Source organism: Larus michahellis, chromosome 12 (genome assembly GCF_964199755.1).
Source record: "Larus michahellis chromosome 12, bLarMic1.1, whole genome shotgun sequence".
Classification (NCBI taxonomy): domain Eukaryota; kingdom Metazoa; phylum Chordata; class Aves; order Charadriiformes; family Laridae; genus Larus; species Larus michahellis.
The window spans coordinates 11816188-11833220 of record NC_133907.1 but is presented as its reverse complement, the minus strand read 5'-3'; the positions used below and the strand labels follow the sequence as shown (position 1 = coordinate 11833220).

The window sequence follows — 17033 nt, the reverse complement described above, 5'->3', positions numbered from 1 at the left end:
ATCCCTAGTTGGGTAAAAAAAAAAAATAAAAATGTGGATTAGACTGTTTAAAGATAAATACTCGGAGTGGGGCAGGAGGGAAGGGAAAGCAGGCGGCGGGGGGGTGTCCGTCAGGCTCAGGGCTCCGTGGCTGAATCAGGAGCGCACTGAGGTGTACTGGGTTGCTTAAACTTAAATGGTCTTAAATCGCATTATCGCCAAGCGCTGCATGTTTAATGTCAGAGTCCTGTGAGGGCACATTCCTGAATCCGAGCCCAAAAAGATAAGAGGCTGGTTTTTAGAGAGTATCTATTTGCCATTTTAAATTTGCACATTGGCATCTTCTTCGAAGAAGAGATCATGTCGTGGACTTGGTCTGGCGCGTGAAAAGGCGCGGTGCCTTTGCTGTTTGCCTTCCAGCAACAGGCCAGCACCGCCGGAGATGAAAACGATTGTAGGGCAGCCTGTAGAAAAGGAGCCGATTGCAAAAGAGGAAAACAAAATTCAAAATATTTATAAGTCATAATTGCATCTTAGATTCGGGTCTGGATCCAGCCGAGGCTGAGTCATCCTAACCAGCTCCCCCGGGGCTGGGGCCGGGTCCCCGCTCCCCCAGGGTGCTCTCCCCTCCGGCAGCAGCTCCAGGATGGCAGAGCGAGTGTTCCTGGGATCAGGAGGGAGAGGGGAGCGTCCCCGTGTCCCTGTGAAGGCGTGAGCGAGCCCAGGCATCGACGTGCCCCCCTCTTTGCCCTACGGTATGTCTGAAGGATTTACGTATGAGCGAGCAGAGCGGTACCCTGGGGCTGCCCCACGCCTCATCCTTAATTCCTTAATCCCACGTCAGACATTGGGTCGAGGAATCCCTCCCTCCATGTCCCCACGCCAGCCAGGTAGCGGAGGGGGTGGCTATGAATTAACACCCCAAAAAAAGCCTCAGTACAAGCCAGGCTGCGGTTTGATGCTCCGGCAAAGACCAAGCATCCCCAACCCAGCCATTCCCTGGGACTCATGGGTGTGCGGGGATCCAGCTGCCCTCTCCCAGCCCTGGAAGGAGCCGAGGGGCAGGAGGGAAGGCAGGAGGGAAGGCAGGAGGGAAGGCAGGAGGGAAGGCAGGAGGGAAAGCAGGGGGGAAGGCAGGAGGGAAAGCATCGGCCCTGCCCAGCTGTAGGGACCTTATCAGCGGGCAGCTCCTCCCAGGGAAGGGCCCCTCCACCATGTGCTGGCCAGGGGTGATGGATCCGTGTGTGCGTGACTCCTTGTTCCTGGTGACTCATGGATTCGCTGGCCTTCGCCAGTGTCATGGGAAATATTTTTTTAATAACTCAAAAGAACAAGGCAGAATGGGGCGGGGGGGGGTGGGGGGGGTGGGAGGAAGGTAGGAAAGAGAAAGAAAAACTCCGCCACATAGTTCTCTGAAACTTGTTAACTTCCCAAATTGTTTCTGAAGCGTCAGGTCTCGCTCGGACTTGATGGGGTTTGCAGCAGTCCCTGCTGAGTGGCTCTAAGGGCTGGTCGCAGGGGTGGGCAGGGGACAATGGAGGCGGTGCTGGCTGTGGAAATACAGCCCACGGGTCAGCAGAGCCGGCCAGCAGCTGAGCGCGCCTCATAAACCGGCTAAACGGTGGTTTAAGGAGCGGGCTGCTTCACCCCATTTCTTCCTGGAGGATAAAGCAACAGGGAATACCTTAGTGGATGGTTAATGGGGGAGGCGGGAGGGCTGCCAGCGCCGCTGAGCTGGTCGGGCAGCCCCGACGGGCTCAGTGCTGGCGTCGGGGCGCCCGGCGCAGGTGTCAGGGCACCCAGCCGAGCCCTGAGCCCATGTGTGCGCCCTGGCACTGCTCTGTGCAGGGGAAAGCTGGTCATTCTCCACCTCACGGAAAGGGGAAGGTGCTGAGGAGCGAGGGGAAGGACGGCTGGAACCGTCCCTGTGTGCCCACCTGCCCGAGTGGGACACAGGGGAACCCACGCCTCACCCAGTCCTGCATGGGGTGACGCTGCCAGCCGGGGACCGGGCATCCCCAGAACACCCACAGCTCCGTTCCGCCTCTTTTCGGAGGCTGGACCCAGCTGCAGGGGTGACCTGGGGGAGCATTAACCCCCACCCCAGGGGTTTGTCACAGCACAGGTGAGTGAGGGACACGGCAAAGACAGGGCAGATGTCCCAGCAGGGCACGGCCCCTGCTGCCCACCAGCACTGCCTCCAAAGGGTCCCCCAGCACCCTGGGGGAGGCCCAGGACGTGGTTTATCTTTCCCTGCTTTTCCTCTGCGCTTAAATTTGCCTCTTCAAGTCTTCAGAGACGGGGGGAGCGTGGATTGCATCCCCCTGGGACGGCCAGGTGTCCCTCCTAGGGATGGGGATACGCAGATTCAAGCGCAGAATGTGACAAAAGAGCGTTTCTCCCTGCTACTGGCCGCGTTTAATAAAGCAAACCCCAAACCAGCCGGGTTTTACCCTCCTGGAAATCACTCCTGTCCCCGGCTCCGGCTGCCAGGTAAGCACACCGGCGCGGCCCGCTGGGGAGAACCCCGGGGTCGCGGGGACCCCCCAAGCCCCTCACCCGCGGAGAAGGGGGGGCCGCGCCGGGGGAGGACGGATCCCGCCGCTCCCAGGCGTGTCCCCGCCGCCACCGGGCGGTTCCCCCCGCCGCGGGCCGGGGCGCGGCGGCAGAGCCGGCGGCGGGGGCGGCCCCCATCCCGCTGCGCGCCCCGCGGAGCCCGGCTGCCCGGAGCCTTCTCCCTTAAAAAAAAAAAACCCAGGGAGGGGAGGGGCTGCTCCTTTTTCCCCCATCCGCCGTTTCCGGTTTGCTGCCATATTCCTCTTTTTTTTTTTTTTCCCCCCTTTTTTTTTTTTTTCCTTTTCCCCTCCCCGTGGGTTCCCCCCCCCCACCCCCCCCGCCCCGGAGAAGGGGTGAGCGGGGGCGGGCGAGGCAGCAGAGCGCCGGATCCGCGGCGCTGCGCGATGCTGCTGCCGGCGGCGCAGCCCTGAGCGTCCGGCTCGGCTCGGCCCGGCCCGGTGCGGGCACCCAGCGCGGCGGCGGCGGCGGCGGCGGCGGCGGCGGCGGCGGCGGCGGCGGGGGGCGGCGGCGGCCGCGCCCCCGGCGCGGAGACAAAGCCGGGGCCGAGCGCTGGAGGCGAGCGGCGGGGCCGGCCCCGCTGCGCGACCAGACGGGAGGTGAGCGGGGGGCGGCTGCGGGGCCGGCGGGGGGTGCCGGGGGTCCGCCCGGGGGGTCCGGCGGGGGATGCTCGGGGTCCGCCCGGCGGGTCCGGCGGGGGGTGCCCCGCTATGGGTCCGGCAGGGGTTGCTCAGGGTCCGCCCGTGGCGTCCGGCGGGGGTTACCCCGCTATGGGTCTGGCGGGGGATGCCTGGGGTCCGTCCCTGGGGTCCGGCGGGGATGCTCGGGGTCCGGCGGGGAGCACCCCGCTACGGGTCCGGCAGGGGATGCTCGGGGTCCGCCCGTGGGTTCCGGCGGGGCGGCGGGGGAATGCCCGCAGTCGGGTGAGCTGATTGTGGGTCGGGTCGGGGATGCTGGCAGTTTGGCCAGGAGGCTGTGGGTCCAGCCGAGGAGTCCCAGTCTCCGGTGGGGCAGCTTTGGGTCCAGCAGCAGGGGATGCCCGCGGTCCAGTGAGCTGGTTATGGATGCTCGTGGTCTGGCTATGGGTTTTGGTGGGGTGGCTATGGGTCCAGCAGCAGATGCACATGGTCTGGTGGGTCAGCTGTGGGTCTGGCTGGGGTTGCCACTGGTCTAGCGGGGCAGCAATGGGCCCAGCTGGGGATGTTGAGGGTCTGTCGGGGCGGCACCGCCTGCCTGCAACTCCCCTTTGTTGTGATCAGGGGCTGCGGGGGACCCCCGGGAGCGCAGGGCGGGGAGAGCCGGGCTGTATGTAGGCCAGGACATGAAATATTCATCGCCCCCCTGCTTTGATGTCTCCTGATCCGCTTCCCTTGTCGTGTTTGCTCACCGGTAATTCTGGGCCTCGTGTCCAGCCCTGGTGGGGCCGGAGAGCTGTGTCCGGCCATGCTCCTCGCTGTGCCCTTTGCCGCAGCTGCCTGGCTCCCGCCTGCTGGGGGGCTGCAGAGCCCCGGGTTGCCCCATGAAAGGATTTATCCAGACGTGAAGTTCCCCTATCACAGCCTGGGCGATCCACCCCCCCGTGTGTGGCTGCGAGCAGTGGCATTGGCATGCCCCCACTGTCTGTGTCACAGCTCCCGGTGCCATGGAAGAGCATCATGGGTTTTGCCCTCAGCCACACAGGGGTCAGGGTGGGCTTTTATCCATGCTTGCTGCCCAGGGGGGGCGGGCGGGAGCTCGGGCAGGCTGTGCTGTGTCCCGGTGCCGTTTGGGATGGGCACGGGGGGCAGCCTGCGGGGATGGTGCCCACCACACAGGGCTGTGTGTGCTGGGGATGGGGGCTGGAGCGGGGAGTGTCATATCGTGGCGCTGACCCTGGCGTGGTCCTGCCTGTTGCCGAGCATCATCGTCTCGGGGAGCTGCACAGCCTCCTGCGGGAAATGAGTGGGGATCTGCCGCATCTCCCCGCGTTTTGCTGGCCCTGCCCAGCACACTCCTCCCCCGGCCTTTCCCCACCCCGGCCACCGCTGCTGTGGTGTGCCAGGGCTCAGCCCCCCCGGACCCTGCCATCCTGGTCCCGGTCCTGCTCCTGGTCCCAAAGCCGGGGTCAGTAAAGGTCGTAGGTGGCAGGGAGTGGGTTGTGCTACCCTGTGTGTGCCACTGGCTCGCCCGTCCTCCTGGCAAGGGAAGGGACATAATGTGGCCGCTCATTGTCCCCAAGACATGTGCCACCTCCCCGTGGCATTAGAGCTGGGGGCAGTGGAGGGTGCAGCTCCTGGCAGGGTTCCTGGGGCAAGCTCCTGCCTGGGGCAGGGACAGGACGGCACGTACCCAGCAGTGCCGTATGCAAACAGAGCTGCGGGAAGGTGGCAACAAAAGACTTGATTTTCCTTCCTCCTGCCGGGCCGGTGCTTCGCAGAGGAAGAGGTGTGAGGCAGGAGGGAGCTGGAGGGCTTTGTCACCCTCGTCTCAGCCCAGGAGACACCCATGGCCCCCAGTGACTGGTGCGCAGGTGGGAGAACCGAGTCACGACAAACCCGAGGTCCAGCCGTTAATGGTGGGAAGGCGTTTGTCCCTGCCAGGCTCAGAGACCGCCCCCCCTCCGCACCCGGCCCCCCGTGTAGCACGTGTTGGTCAAACAAGGGCAGGGGGCTGGCAGGGCTCTCCGGGGAGGATGGGGATGTGTAGGGGGACATCAGCAATCTTGCATTTTAAAGCGATATCCTTGTTGTTATTTCCACCGTGGGGCTGCTCCCGACACTTTTCCAGGCGGAGAGACCGATGCTTCTCTGCCCGGTGTTCTGCACCACGCGGTGCTGGCCCAGGATCTGGCCCACAGCAAAACCCTGGCCGTTGGGTGTCTCTGAGATGAGGCTGGTGTGGTGGCTCCCCGGGGAGCCGCGTCTCTGTAATCATTAGCCAGTTAGTGCGCGTTTGTCAGAGAAGGGCACCTTTGCTTGGAAGATCGAGGGTCGGTTCCCGGTTCCAAGCTTTGACCCAGGAGCAGCAGGGCATAGGCTTCTCCAAACACTTCACCTCGGTGGCTCTGCCAAAACGCAGCCCCATGATTATTTTTTTTCTTTTTTTTTCTGGAGATGGGGTTATTTATGGGGCAGCGCAGCAGCAGCAGCAGCGAAGGGAAGTCCAATGTTCCCTGTCTGGATCGTTAGTGGCCTTGCAGTGCTCCCTGTGTGATGGAGATGCCCTAACAATAGCTCTGCCCTTTAACGACTTTGTGCCAGAGTGATGGAAAATCATGGAGGTACGGCGGGGAGGCAGAAAGGACCGTCCAAGCCCCTGGCCGGGGAGCTGGGGGGCGAGATGAGGAAAAGAGCTGCGGTTGGTGGTGACCGACCTGCGCGGAGGCTCTGCTGCGGAGGCAGGAGGCTCCTTTGCTGCCTTGGTGGCATGGAGGGGACATCAGCGGTCCTGAAGCGAGGGTGGCCTTTAGCAGCATGGGCACCTCCGAGGCGAGGAGGGGACGGACCGTGCGGCTCCCCTGCCTCTGAAATCCCGCCTGCCTCTCCCTGCCGCTGGTGCCAGGATCATCACAGAGCTAAAAGTCTTATCTAATGAGACCTGAAGGGCTTGGCCCATAACGTCTTGTTTTAATGACCAGCAAACATCTTGAAAGAGAAAAGGTAGGAGCGAGCAAACAGCCTGCGCCTCCTCCCAGCGTGTGTAAGGGAAGGGGAAAAAAAAAACCCCGTGAGCATCGCTGGGACGGAGCACCGTGCTCCTGGCATCACTGGGGGAAATTTGAAAGCCTATCTGAAGCGCTATTGTTTCCTGTACTGTCTGTTTTGCAGCTCGGTTTCCAACTTGTTCTTTTATCTTTCGGAACAATTTCCCATCTGAGCTCACTTCCGCAGCGCTCCGCATCTCTCCCCAGAGCCCGCCCGGAGACGCGTCCCAGCGCGCATCCCTCCGGCTGCGGGAAACGGCCTGGGCAGGTGCTCTGTGCGGGAGAGATGCCTTTAATCCGACGCCCGGAGAGCGGCTCGGACCTCTAGATGGAAATAACCATCCTTGCACGGCCGTTCCTGGGACGGGAGAGCGGATTGTCACCGTTTCCAGTCCAACCTCCTGCTCTTTTTCAGCCGCCTGTGGCTGCGGGTGGTTGTGGACTGACTCCCCCGGGGCTCCCATCTTGCTGAAGTTTCCGCCCATCAGCAAAAAAATGCGCAGCGTGTCGTGGGGCTATTTTAAAGCCGGCCTCGGAAAAATAGTAATGCCTTTGGTCTGTCATCTTTTAAACCGGCAGCAAGCTGTAAGAGAGTCCGGTATATTGTGTGCTTAGGAGAGGGGGAAAAAAAAAAAAATATATATATATAATTAATTAGCTGAGCATGGCTATGTCGGCGTGGGCTGCAGTCGGTGCTCGGGCGCCCCCAGGTCCCCGACTTGTCCCCGTGTTGGCACAGGCGACCTCGGCGCGAGGCCGCAGCGGGAGCGGGCGCTGCTTTGCACATGCCTCTGCACGGGCAGGCTTTGAAAATAAAGCCCTGAAACAGATTTCGGGAACAAATGCGGTTTGAACTTGGGCCAGGAACCAGGACCTGCAAATCTGCGTCTCGCGCTGACTTACTTCCCTCCGGGCTACGGATCCGCTGGCTGCAGAGCGGGGAGGTGTTTGGGAAGGTTGGGGGGCTGCCACGGGACATCGAGGGGCGGGGGGCGGTTGTGGATTTTAATTCAGAACTTAAAGAAATCTGCCCGAGCCGCTCGGCTCCAGGTGGTCTTGGTGGAGATGCCACGGCCAAAATATCCATAGGCTGGTATGTGGGATCGATGGGCTTGTCTGGAGGAGTTTGGGGAATAGAACGGGCCCCGGCGTTTAAGGCAAAAATGTAAGAAATGGGGCACGTCCCTCTCCTGGCAGCGGGGGAGCCGGCGGAGGTTTGGGCAGGGTGTGCAGGAGGGCACCGGGGCGGCTTTGGGGACCGCGGCGAAGGGCGAGCGGGCTTTGCTGGCTCAGCACCTCCGCCCACGCGTGACAGGGGGACGTGTGTGACTCGGGCTGCCCTCAGCTTCCTTCCCTGCGCTGCCACTGCCCTGGTTTCCCAGCCCTGTCCCACGCTTGACCTGTCGCAGTCTCGCTCCCGTGACCGTGAGGTTTCGGCTGGCCCCGAGCCCACTGAGTTTGGGATAGATGGGCAGAGGAAAACCTGACTGCGTGCTGCGGCGATAGCTTCCACCCGCCGGGGCTGCTCCCGGCCTTCCCAACCGCGTTTGGCAGTCTCAGCCACCAAAAATCCCAGGAAATGAGGGTAAAAGCTCACTGCTGCCTTGCCCCCTCTGCCACGGGTGAGGTCAACAAGTCCAGCCTGTCCCGAGCCACGTACCCCCTTCCCGCGCAGCATCCCTCTTCCCACGCGATGCTGTTTGTGGGCAGCGTGATGGAGTCAGGTCGGTGCTAAATCGGTCCTAAAAATGGTTCATCATGGGACACCCTTTGGCAGGAATTTGGGGGTGGAGGTGCAGCGCTGTGCCTGGGTTTCACTACTCCACCGCGCTTCCTCAACTGGTAAGGAGCATCGCATGCCTCAGTTTCCCCCAGCGGTGCTTGGGAAGCTGCTGGGACAGGGAGGGTGTCCCCACTGCCATCCGAGGTTGGGGAGGCTTTACAACAAGTGCGTGCCTCAGTTTCTCCCCTCTCCCGCCCCATGCACCATGGGCAAAGCTCTTCTTTACACAGGGTAAATATAATCTAATCTCCATCAAGCACCACCGCCTCCCTCGCCCGCTCAGCCACAGCCTCTCAGATGGTGTTTTTGAGGGTTTCCCCCCAAGACCATGGCCCAACTCAGCGCTGGTTTCCCCGTCTGAAACCAGCCCTTGCAGCTTGATGGCTTTGCGGTGCTGCTGGGCTGCAGCCGGTGCCGGTGGCAGCGGGGTTGGGGGTTGCCATCGGGGGCTCTGGCTGCTCCTGGGGAGGAAACGTGTTCTTGGTCACTTCTACAAAAAAATCAACACGAAGAGGCTGTTGGAGTCATTCCCGGCTCAGCCAGACCCCTTCCTCGGGAAGCCTCGGTGGGGCTGAGGGGGAGCTGCCGGTGAGCACCCGGATGTGCCGGGCACGAGGGTGTCGCGGGACCGGGGCAGAGGAAGGGCGCGTGTGCGGCTGCAAAAGCCACCGCGACTGGGATGAGCTTCATGCTCCGATATAACGGACGGTTGAGTTTGGAAGTTTTTCCATCCGTGTGTGGATGTGCATGTACGTGTGTGTACGTACGCTGACCTGAGCTCTTCTTGGTGCTTTGGGGATGGGGACAGTCCTCGCGCTGTGGTCTGGGTGGGCTGTGCTGAAGCCACCGTGAGCCACAGGTGATGGAAAGCAGAGGAGATGCCCTTCTTCCCTTCATCCCGTTCCCGTAGGCTCCGGGAGCTCCAGCTTGGGGTGCTTATTTTGGGTAGGAAGAGCCACACAAGTGAGGGTGGAGAGATGCCACGGGAGGGTGCAAGGTCCACATGCAGCTCGTCCCACGCCGCTGGCTGGCGTCGGTGGCTCGGAGCAGGTCCCAGCCATCTCTCCCATAGCCCGTCTCCATCCCCACCACCGCCACAGCGAGCGGAGCAGGGTCTGGAGGTGTGCGGAGCCCGGCTCTCCCCTCCAGGAGCGGCGGGGATAAAAGACACCAGCTCAGCGTTTTTCTTTGTTTTTCATCTGCTTGGGCTGTTTATAGCCAGCACCGTCTGGGGCTGCACCTCCTGGCCGGCTCCTCTCCCGGTGGCTCCGTCAGAGCTTGCTGAGCATCCCGCTCACCCCAGGAGCGGCTGGGGAATCCGACACAGCTTTTTGGGTGTGGAAATGCTGTGCGGGACTGGCTGATCTTCTCCGTTTGCCCCTCAAGACCCTCCCAGGTTGCTTCTTCTGGCGCATCCTGAGCGAGTTGCTTTGTTTTGGTGGCGCAGATGGGAGTGGCTGTGGGGACCAGCACCTCCCGGGGCTCTGCCACCAGCAAAGTCCAGGCTCCATGGCCATGCCTTGGCGTGGGGTCTGACGGTGCCGAGACCAGAGCCGTGGGCTGTGCCCGCTGCTGCAGGAGCCGGTCCCGGTCCCATCCATGCCCGTGGAGGTGAAAGCGGGAGTTGAGCGTGTGTTGCTGGAGGCTGATCTTCATCAGCCATCCTTGACCCGCAGCCACCGCCTGCCCCTGTAGCATGTGTGTATTAGGGCTGGTGGCCCCGCAGTTCCCCAGAGCACGCCCCAGATGCCCCGGCGTCCCAAAGTAACCTGGGAAAACAAGCCGATAATCAGCATAAATTTATTGCGCGGGATCCTTCTTATTTGTTTGAAACTGTTTGGGGGTCTGCAAAGTGGGAAATGCTGGAAATTGGAGAGGGAAGACCCTTGGCTTGTGCTTGGCTTCTCCTGTGGCAGTGAGCCCTGGCACGTGTCCTGCCGAGTCCCCGTGGCTCCTGGCCAGGAGCGGGGCGATGCCCGGCCCCACAGGGTTTGTGTTGAGGCTGCAAACACCCTCCCTGCGTTTTCCCTTTTTTTACCAGTGAGTGTTTCAGTTCCAGTTCCGTGTCAGGAGGGTTGCTGGGAGGTTTCCTGCCATGGGGGTCCTGCAGGACCCCTTTGCAGGGCCGGTGGGGCTACAGCTCCAGCCCCGGAGGGCCGGCGGAACCCCGGGGAGCTCCTCTCCTCGCCGGACTGGATGGGCTGGTTTCTCTGACAGTGGAAATGTTTTAGTAGTGACGCCAGCATGGCCAGGGATGGTTGTAACTTGCTCAGATCTGGAGCTTTTCTGCCTCCTTGCGTGTTCCTTGCCCCCTTCCTTCCCCTGCCCTGGGGAAGTGCCGCCTGCCTGCGCTGCCGTCCTCGCCCGGGGCTGAAATTCCTGCGGCGCCGTTGGGTGCCATCGGGTGCAGCAGCCCCTCGAGCCGGGGCACACGCAGGTGGTACCACCATTTTGGCCGAATCTGAGCCACCCGTGAGTCCCGTCAGCCTCTCGCTGCCGCCTGCCCCTTCCCCAGGAGCTGGGCACGGGGCAGGCTGGGTGCTGTGCCACTGCCATCCCCGGGGAACACCCGGGACAGATGTCCGCTGCCAGAAAGGAGAAGCAAACTCCATTTCCTGGAGCCGCACTGGGAGAGGCACTGCAGAAATGGGGAACAGAAATCCTTCCTCCTCCTCCTCCTCGAGAGGCCAGCTCGTGTCACCGCGTCTTCGTCACCCCCTCCAGCAGGGCCAGTCCCTTATCCCAGTGCTTCACCTGGAGAAGGACGGGAACAGCATTGATGTGATGGGGCCGTGGGAAACTGGAGAATTAGGTGGCAGGCGGGGGGAGCTGAAGGACGCCAGCGTGCCCGGGGGCTGGTGTTAAAAAGGCACACTTTGAGGGGCTCTGAACTCCCGGTGCTGAGCTAGAGGGCTGGGTTGGGAAAGCATCGCCCCGTGGCTTCAGGTAGTCCCGGTGGCCAGGAGTTCCAGCTCCTAATGCCAGCCCAGCTCGACATCGGTGCTTCCCTGCCCAACATCGGCGCTTCCCAGCCCCGCGGGCACTCCTGCCCTTGGAAGCATTTTCCTTTCTGTTTCCTTCTCCTGCACTTGGCAGGAGGAGAGCGGTGCCCTCATCACCTGTCTGGGAGAAGCCGGCTTCGGGTTAAGGCAGGCCAAAGGCTTTGTGTGCCTTTGGAAAGCATTTGCTGGAGCTGGTTGGGCAATTCCTGGCTTTGGCTGGTGTCCTGGCGGGAATGCTGGAAGCACAGGCTGAGTCAGGCTGAGTGGCACCAGTAGGCATCCCTGCTCCGACCCGGAGCAGCCCCAGTAAGGTCAGGCTGAGTGGTACCCAGCCAGCTTTGAGCATCTCCTGCTGGAGATCCCACCATCTCTCCAACCCCTGTTCCTGTCCTGGCCCACCCTCCTGGTGAGGAAGCTGATTTTTCCATCTCCAATTGCCGGGATGCCCTTGCAGTGCAGAAGGGGACAGGGGATGCGTGCTGGCTGGGACGTGAGGTGCTCCCCTCTCCCCAGTGCCTCCCCAGTCCTCTATGCCTGCAACCAGCAGACTCGGGCAGGGTTTGCAGGACCCACGTGTTTGTTCTCCGCCTGTCCCAAAGCGCTTGTGCATGGACGATGGGGGACAGCAGGGGCTCCGGGAGCCTTCAGTTGACTTTCCTTTCCTCCCTGACCCCAAACACTTCCTAGCAGCACCCTGAACCTGGGGCGTCTCCTTTGGATCAGGGCAATGGGGCTGGCAGAGCTGTGGCAGCCCTCATTTTTGGGGTGCCTGGTTGCTGCATGGGGATGGAAAGGGGTGATGGAAAGGGGTGATGGGGCACCGCTGGCTCCCCTCGCAGCCCTTCGCAAGGGTCAGCAGCTCCCAGCACCCACGGCTCTGTGCGTGATGCTGGGAATGGTGCGCCAGGAGCTCCCACAAGCTTTGCTTGGTCAGGAAAGGTGGCTGCTGGCTCCCTCCGGAGCTCTCCATGCCACTTGGTGATGTACATTAAAAAACAGCTGCCTTGGAGGAAGCTTTGAGCATGCAAAGCTTTGCCAGCTCCCAGGGACCTGGCATGCAGAGCTGTGGGCCAGCATTGCAGAGCTGTGGGCCAGCATTGCGGTGGGTCAGCCCAGGGGGATCTGAAGATGTGGCCCCGTCGGTACCCAGCTCTGCTGCAGTTTGGTGATGGGGGTGTGACACGGCGTGGCAATGGCCACCTTCCCTTTTCTCATCTCTTGGGGGAGAAAAACGCTTAAAACCGAGCCCTCAGCTGCTTGGCACCAGCAAGCGCGACTTGCCGCGCATCCCGGGTTGCGTTATTTTGGGGAATAATATAAGGCTTGCAACCTTTTCTCACCAGCCTTAAGCAAGACGGTGCTGGTGGGAGCTCGCCATCAGGCTTCCCCTGCCCTCACCCGGCTTTGGGGTGCTGTGGGGGTATTGGGGGGCACTGCCTGCAGCGCTGTGCAGCCGCTGGTGTCAGCAGAGCCGCTGCCCGTCGCCCCAACAAGCCCAAAACTGCTTGTCAAGGGGCCGGCCCCGCGGTGGTGGGGAGGGCTCGAGCTCCCTGCATGGCTCCCGGTGTGGGGGTGTTTGGTGTTTCACAGTTTCTTGGCCAGATAAACATCCAGAACCTGCTTTTTGTGCTTCTCAGGGGGTTGTTTTGGTCTTTTAAACTCCCTGTTTCGACACGTCCCTTTGGAGGCATGTTGCATTGCTCCCGACCGTGACTCTCCCCCGTGCTCGGGGTGTTGAATTTGGATGGTTGGTTTAATTATCCTTTCCCCTTTCGTGACCCACTGGCTCCTGCTCTAGCTTGGGCTGTGGAGCTTTAATTAAGGTGGTTTTCAATTTAACGGGAGTTGACAGGGTCGGATGGGAAGGGCCGGGACTTACATGTGTGGGGAGCGCGGAGCTGGGCCCCCACGCAGCAGCCCTGCCGCCCTCCCCTCTCCTTCGCCAGCCGTTCCTTCCATCTGGGAGAGTTTTCCATCATCCGGGGGGAGACAGGGGAGGGCTGGGGAGCCTTTAATCAGGTGCTTTCAACATGCAGTCACTGGGTGAAGCTGGGATGGGCAGCGGGGGCACCTCCCCACGGCTTCCCTGGTCCCCGAATTGGAGCTGAGAGATGAAGTGAGCATCTCCGCATCTCTCCGTGTTTTGGGAATCAGTGCAGGTGAGAAACTGAGCGTCCTTGCAGAGGAGAAGAGCGACCCAGGCGTGCCTTCGCGCCGTCAGCCAAGCAGGGAGAGGATCTGCAGCATCGAACCCTGGTTTGTGGGGCTGGGGGAGGAGCTCCCCCCTTTTTCACCAGCACCTGGGACTCATGGCAGCAGAGCTGGTCCCAGCCTGGCAGAGACGTGTCCCTGTGTTCCCACTTTGTACCGGGCAAAGCCCGATGGCATGGGACAGGGGACGGGAATTGCTTTTTCCATGGGGGACGCGGTGACCTGGTGTATTCGGGTGGCAGGAGGGGATGGTGGGCTGAGCCGGGGCAGCGAGGCTTTCCCCAAAGCGCCGGGGGCTGCGCTGCCGTGTGCTGGCCCCCAGCCGTGGGAAAAGGCAAAATTTCAGTAGCATCCCCTGGGACCTCGGGGGAAACTGCTGTGTGTGCGTGTCCGGGGCTGCGTTTCCTACCAAAATCCAGGGAGGAAGCTGGGGGCGACGCAGGGAGGGGGACGGGGTGCTGGGGCTGTTCGGGTACCACCCTCGCAATGGTTTTGGCAGCGCCGATGGAGCAGCAATTCATCACCCCTGCCCTGGTGGCCGCCGTCTCACTGTCATGCTGCCATGATGGTGGGGACAGCACTGCCACCTCCTCGTGCTGCCTGCTCAGGGGGACGGCGAGATGCCCTTTGGCTCCAGCCTGGGATCTGTTTTTAACGGCACACCTCGTGGGCGGCTTCTGTTTGTCCTGCGTGGATGTGCCGGAGGGGGGGGGTCGGTTGTGTGCAAAGGGGGATGGAGCGGGTCGGGGTGGGTTTGGGATCGCCGCTCTCTGCTCCTTCCCATCCCCGCTGCCTGCTGCGGTGGGCTGGGCGCTGTGAGGCTGCTTTGTCTCGCCCGCCGTCCTGCACGCTTCATTTTTCAGTCTGGCCTGAGACAGGGGCCATTACGAATCTCGGCGGGGCTTTGCGAGGCGGGGATGCTGCTCGGCTCGCTCCGGCGGCCGCTGGGTGCTGGTGCCCCCGGCCCCTCGCCCACCTCTCCCCCAGCACCCGCCTGCCCGCGGTGCCGCTCGGCACCCCCCCAGCTCCTCAGCAGCCCCAAGGACGAAGCCTGTTTTGCCGGAGATGTCTCTCCTCCCCAAGGCTCCGTGTCTGGTGTTGGGCCCCAGCCTGGCGCGGCATTTCCCAAGGTTTCTGCTTCTGCCTCGCCGCCGTGCTGCGAGTGTTTTGTCTGCTCCCAATCAGTGTCTTTTGTTAGTGTCTTTGAAAAGAAGATAAGATCGCTCCCCCCTCCACAGCCAGCCCCGCTATCAGCCTGGCGCTACCACGGCCATTCCATCCTTGAGCAGTCTGGGCGCCGTGGAAAACAGCCGGAGCGGGACTTTGCCAGGGAGCAGCGGTTCCCCTTGCTGCTGTCTTTCCGAGAGCATCTCTGCCGTGGGGAGGTAGGGCAGAGGATCGAGCCTTTTCCTGCATCTCGACTTGGCAGTTAATATTTTTTTGGCGGGGACAGGCGGGGTTGAGAATCCCTGGTGCCGTGGGTGTCGGAGGAGCGGGGATGCTGGGCAGGGCAGGCGGCATTTCCAGCGCCGGCGGGGGAGGCCGCCGTCTCGCGTGCCGTGATCTGATGCGAGCTGAGTTGTGCAGCTGAGTGTGCTTCATTTTTAATTGCTTTTGGAGAGGGGAGGGTGGGGGTGGCTTCTTGCTGCAGCCTTTGCCCCGGGCAGGCTGTGCGGCTGGGCTCAGCCCCGGCACCCTCCCCTCCGCCTGCCGCTCAGCCCGGCCACGGCTTGGGGGGGGTCTGGGGAGGGCCAGGGAGACCCCCGAACGCAGAACCCGGCAGTACGTGGGGATGGCAGTGCTGGAGGGTGCCTGAGCCCAGCGTGGCGGCGATGTGCTGGCTGGGATGGTGGCCCTGTGACAGAGCGGCCAGCAGGGCTGTGCCAGGCTGCTGCCGGAGCAGCCGCTTTCAGCCACCAAATGCCCGAACCTGAGAGCATGAGGGATGCAAGTGCATCCATCCGCCTGACAAGCCGCGCGGGGACACGTCCCTTCCGCGTCGGAGGACCTTCCACCTTGCCACCCTGGCGTGTGGCTGACCCCAGGCTAAGGCATGTTTTGGGTATCCCCGGTGGCTTTTTTGGTGCTATTTTGTCTAAATACGGCCACGGCCTCACTCAGCCCGGGTGGCACAGCGTGCGCGGGCGGCGGGGACACGGGCACCACGTGCGTACGCAGCGCAGCCTTATTTGTATGTGCTGCAGCCCGGAGTTGAGACTGCAGCTTCCCCCACCTTCCATCCCGCTGTGCAATTATTGCCGGCGAATATTAGTCAAGTACAAATTACAAACCATTCAGAGTCTTAAAGAGCTGTCAATCAGCTGCTGCTTGTTATCCTAATCAAACGCACTAAAAATAGTGACAAAAACTTATTAGCAAGGGGAAAAGGGAGGCCATCAAAATAAACCCGCGGGGTGGCACATCCTCTGCCTGGCAGCCCGAGGGACACAGAGCAGCCGCCCAGTGTCACACTGACCCCACTGGGGTTTGCTGGGTGGCTTCCACCATCACTCCGTGGTGTGTGCAATGTGCATGGTGGTGCCGTGGTGGGGCGGCGTGCCGTAATTTGGGTAATGCAGAGGCCGGGTGGATCGGGGCAGCTGGGGCAGGGGAGGCTGTGATGGCAGCCAGCGGTGCTGAGGGAGCAGCAGCTCTTCCTCCTCCACTGCTGTCTCTGTGCAAGCCTCCATCTCGCTGTGCCTTGGTAGCCGAGGGCATAAAGGCAGGAGGCTGTGGCTGATCTGGCTTCCAGGCTTGTTCCCAGCAGGGTTAGATGGCAGGGCGGCAAAAACCTGCCCGCCCTATCCCCATCCATCTGTGAGGGTGGTGAGGCACTGGAACAGGTTGCCCAGAGAAGCTGTGGCTGCCCCATCCCTGGAGGTGTTCAAGGCCAGGCTGGAGGGGACTTTGAGCAACCTGGTCTGGTGGGAGGTGTCCCTGCCCAGGGTAAGGGGTGGAACGAGGTGATCTTTAAGGTCCCTTCCAACCCAAACCCTTCTATGATTCTGTGTTCCCCCTGGATGAGACACGAAACCTGGGCTCCAGCCGGGACAGGAGCCTGTTGGGATGCTGCTCAGGGCCATGAAGCTGGGGGTGCCAGGGCGGGAGCTGAGTCCCCTCCATGCCAGGCAAGCAGTAGCCCCTTGGGAGCAGCTGAAGCCTCTGCCCAGCACTGGGCGACCAGTGCTGGCTGGAGAGAGATTCCTCTTTTGGTAGGAGAGGGGGGAAAAGGGGCATTTCCTGCAGGATCTGGGGGCTGGGAGGGGGTGGCAGAGCCAGGCGAGTGACTGCCCCAGCTCTGTGGGACCCAAAGCTCTGCCCTGAGCCACTGCTGCTGAGAAGCGTCCCTGTATCATGCACACTTGCAGCAGGAAACCGTCTCTTTGGAAAGATTTGGCTAAAACCTGCTTTTCTGGCTGAGTCAGGGCTTGGGCAGCACGAGGTGCTCCCAGACCCTGTGCATGGTTCATGCTGTAGCACATCTGTGCCGTTGGGGATGGAGAAGGCAACTCGCATCCCTGGGGACAAGGTCCCTGGTTGGTGGCCAACCTTCTCTGCCACCAGTCCTGGCTCTCTGGAGACAGAGCGGTGGAGCTGGGAATGCTGGTATGTCCGGAGGAACGGTCTCCGTTTCTCCCCTGAAAATCCCTCGGCGGGCTGGGGGTGCCTGTGCTCCCCTCTCACCCTGCGACATCGCTCGGGGCGGCTCCAGCCACCTCCTCTCCCATCCCTGGGGGGGTTTGATGAAGTGGAGCAGAGAATTGTCCCCTCTTCACACATGAGAGATCAGAGCGAGCGGGTG

General features: G+C 62.0%; 1 protein-coding gene across 1 annotated transcript in view; it reads left to right on the top strand.

Annotated features, from left to right (window-relative positions):
• Window positions 1–2449: 2449 nt before the first annotated feature.
• SRC (SRC proto-oncogene, non-receptor tyrosine kinase) overlaps window positions 2450–17033 on the top strand; it is a 31554-nt gene continuing 16970 nt past the window's right edge. Inside the window, exon 1 of the mRNA XM_074605014.1 lies at window positions 2450–3152. The gene's annotated coding sequence lies outside the window, so the exon portion shown is untranslated. The remainder of the gene's footprint in view (window positions 3153–17033) is intronic.